Genomic DNA, 4,069 nt, shown 5'->3' with positions numbered 1-4,069 from the left:
AAAAACATGTAATATACAATGCAGAAAACACATATATCAGATATCTTGTTAGATTAGAAAAACGAGTGTGCTAAGTCCAATAAAAGTACATGGATTGCGGCGAAAAGTGTCCGCTCCATTAGTATGGAGCGTGACATCACTTCCGCCCCACTTCCACCACACATCCGATATCCATATGATGCTAGTGCGCCTGTGCGCACAGTTCTTTAGGCAATGAAGTGCCACACATCCTTCCTCTGTGTGTCGCTAGTGTGCATGTGTGCCCAGTTCTTTGAGATATGCAGCGGCTGGGTGCCCTTCTAGGAGCCTGTTTGTTCATTTTGCTTTACTGTATATGGGATCCGATGGCATATAGTTGCGGACGCCATTTTTTAGGAGTTCAGCATTGTGCATATATTACAAGTACATGTGCATATATTATGAGATAGCGTCAGCTCATAGTATTATAGTAATTATATACAAGATAGTAAAAGAAGTAATGATAACCACAGGGAGAGTGTTAATTATTGTAAAGAATTTTATTTAAGATTTTTATGGGTAGGTACATAACATACACATCTCTCCGCCGGTGTGATATTACAGCACCCGATATTCCTGGGAGGTCCCCCTGCCGAGTACTATTCAGGCCCATCACTGCTTAACTTCCAAGTTCGGGTGTGATTGGGTGTACCAGTGAGGTATGGCTGTATGGTTTTGGTTTGGAGATATATTTGCAAGTATTGCTTCCACCAATTGTGTTTTCTTTAGATTGAACGAGTTTTGAAAAGAATATATAGCAAAGGGAGAGAAAAAGACATGGGGTTTCCAACATTGCTTCCACACTTGGACTTCCCAGGTGGTCACCCAACCTGGTAATGCTCGGCAGGAGTTGGTATAACGTATTACTGACCGCTTAGACAGATGTTCTTCTATTCAGTGTGGTAGGCCCATCATAGGAAGGGTGCTATCTCATTGCTTTCATTGATGCCTTCTGAATGTAGGGTGTTTAGTTCAAAGATCCAGTACATTTCTCTGCGTGATAGAAGGTTCGATAGATCTCCTCCTCTCTCTCCAAGGGTGACAAGCCCAATGCAATATCGTGATCCTGACATGGTGACGTCCTCTGGTCCGTGTCGATCTGGTGGAGAGTCTCTTGAGTAAGCGGCTGCTGGGTCTGTGTCTTGCCAGCGACTGATCACCGCACTAACGGCCATTCCATCGGTGCCTCCCTGCAGTGCTGCCCGACTCTTTCCATGGCAAGCTGTGCTTTTTATACCCAAATGTATGTCAGTATATTATAAGTAAAATATGTGTTTGTTTTATTACTGATTGGTGCACTTCATCTCGTCTTTTCTTGCAAGCATACTATTTGAGGATTCGTGGTTGATCCTGAAGTGGAGCTGCACACAGTTTGGGACTTTGTGGACATTGTGTTAATCAAGGACTTTTGGACTTAGTGCGCTGGGTATTCTATTCCTTTCTTCCTATATATATATATATATATATATATATATATATATATATATATATATAGTTGGTAGGGTTGCGGCCTGGCACTCTCCTTACACAGTAGCAGCTGCCCCGGTGCCCTCACACAATATGGATATCGGAACAAAGTACAGGCGGCACTCGGAGGTCTTGGCAAATTAGTGTATTGGATGAAAAAAGCTGACGTTTTGGAGCAGCGCTCCTTCTTCAAAAGCTCACCACTAGCTTTTGAAGAAGGAGCGCTGCTCCGAAACGTCAGCTTTTTTCATCCAATACACTAATTTGCCAAGACCTCCGAGTGCCGCCTGTTCTTTGTTCCGATATATATATATATATATATATCCTCCTGGAAACTGGGACACACTTAAGTTTAATTAGTCTGAGACCAGTGACATGTGACCCCTAACTCTTTTTTTGATGCCATTAAAAAAAAAGAGAAAAAAAGCTACATGTTACATGTACCGTGCTGGGTACAAGGTGGAAAATCTTCTCATTGGTCAATGTGCATAGCCTGCACCCATTTTGTATACTGTACACCTCTAAATGTATGGCCTACTTGCATGCAAAGTCTCAGAGCACAAACACACACAAACTTGCTCTTTGATTTACTGATGAATATGTACTGTTAAATATGCTAGTTGAGTGGGATGAGACTTTGCTTCAGTTTTTCCTCACTGGAATGTGTGATCTCCCACTGTGAGCTCTCCCATTGCAAATACTCTCCTAACTGCCTTATCTCACCATAATACAAACATTAGTCAGCAGGGCCAGGCCTGCACCGGGATTCCGATTCACAAGCAAGAGTGCAAGAATAAATACATTTATTGCTTCAGCCTTTCCACTTTTCCTATGTTGGGAAAAAATTTTTCCTGGGAAAGCTGCCAAGAGGGAATGCCTATGTACAGATTTAACCATTGAAATAATGGCGTTACCTCTTGCTGAGCTTTTCATACTGCTCTCCATTTGTCAGTCTCAAGCAATCATTTTAAACTGTTCCTAGCACTCCAATACACAGAATGCATTTATCATTTAGCTTTTCTGCATGCATAGAAGTGTTTATTTGAATTTTCCTGCAGTCTAGAGAATGATTTACATAAATATGTCAGAGATGGTAAAAGTAGCGGCAGATGATAGGACCATGTGCAAAAAATATGATTCCTCCCCCACACAAAATAAAAAACCCCGAAATAAAATTGCAAACTAGTATAAGTCTATTAGTCATACTTTCCTGCTTTACATGACTGGGAGACACCGGAAAATCATGTATCCCACAGGAAGTTATCCAAATCTCCAGGGTCTTGCCATACTCAGCTGCCCCCAACATACTCCTGCATCTGGCAGTACAGGGGGGGGGGGCGCGATGATGCAATTTGCCTCTAATTGCATTATCATAGCCCCATCCCCCCACCATACAATGCTGGTGGACATGTACAGCTTGGGGATGTAGCCGTGATGTCACAGTCAAACATCCACTTCTCCACAGCACCCATCTTTTAGCATGCATTGCCCCCCTCCTGCACCGGCGTGGCTGCTACATCCTGGAGGGGGCAGCCAGAATGACGTTAAGTATGCTATAAGTCAGGGGTGTCCAAACTTTTTGTGATGAGGGCCAGATTTCATGAAGTGTAAATGTGTGGGGGCCAACCATTCAGCCTGACATTTTTTGAATCATTAATCACATCAGAATGATCCCCCACTCTGCCCCCATTCACTCTATGTCCCCCAGCCTGCCCCTCCTTCACTGTATGTCCCCCAATCACTGTATGTTCCCCACTCTGCACCCATTCACTCTCTCCCCCAGCCTGCCCCCCTTCTCTTAATGTCCTTTGGTGCCTCCATTCATTGTATGTCCCCAAGCCTGACCCTCCTTCTCTGTATGACTCCCATTCACTATGTACCCCACTCTGCCCCCCCTTCACTGTATGTCCCCCAGCCTGCCCCTGCTCCCCCTTCTCTGAATGGCCATCACTGCCTATATTCACTGTATGTTCCCCAGCCTGAACCGCCTTCACTGTATGTCCCCCACTCTGCCCCATCCCTTCTCTGTATGTTTCCCAGCCCCTTGTGTGAGCCAGAGGAAGGAGAGGCAAAGCAGGCACTGCAAGGACAGGAGATGCTTGGGCTCCAGCTGCCGCCCTCCTCCGCTCTGCATGTTTCGGGAGCAAGCTTCCCCCTTGCTGCCCCCTCCCCAAACACTGCTGTCACTGTGATTGTGGAGTAGCGTGATATACGATTGCAGCAGCAGCATGGGTAGGAAGCCAAACACATCTGACTGTTGCAGCCTAGACCTCCTCACTTCTGCATACAGCAAGGTAAAGGCGCGCTCGCCAGGGCCCCACCTTTAGTGTCCTGTGCTGTGCTTCCCACATCTGATGCTCTGCCCGCTTCCAGTTGGAGGCTACGGGCCGCTTGAAATGACAGCATGGGCCGCAAATGGTCCTCGGGCCTGACTTTGGACATGTCTGCTATAAGTGGTCAGATTTGGGACTCTTAAAATTTGTCATTTGGTTGTTTTAGTATTTTTTACTAACATTAGAATAATGATACAAAACTAATGTTTTTCAGCAATGCCTGTAAGGTACTTAGTTTTAAACCACTTTGA

The 4,069-nt window shown here is 45.1% G+C and overlaps 1 pseudogene; it reads right to left on the bottom strand.

The window, feature by feature from the left end:
• Positions 1-573: 573 nt before the first annotated feature.
• LOC146011508 (5S ribosomal RNA) lies at positions 574-691 on the bottom strand (annotated as a pseudogene).
• Between the last annotated feature and the right edge of the window lie 3,378 nt (positions 692-4,069).

This window comes from Crinia signifera, chromosome 6, assembly GCF_055691185.1.
Source record: "Crinia signifera chromosome 6, ASM5569118v1, whole genome shotgun sequence".
Lineage (NCBI taxonomy): Eukaryota > Metazoa > Chordata > Amphibia > Anura > Myobatrachidae > Crinia > Crinia signifera.
The sequence above is the reverse complement of the archived record's forward strand: the minus strand, read 5'-3'. Positions and strand labels throughout refer to the sequence as shown.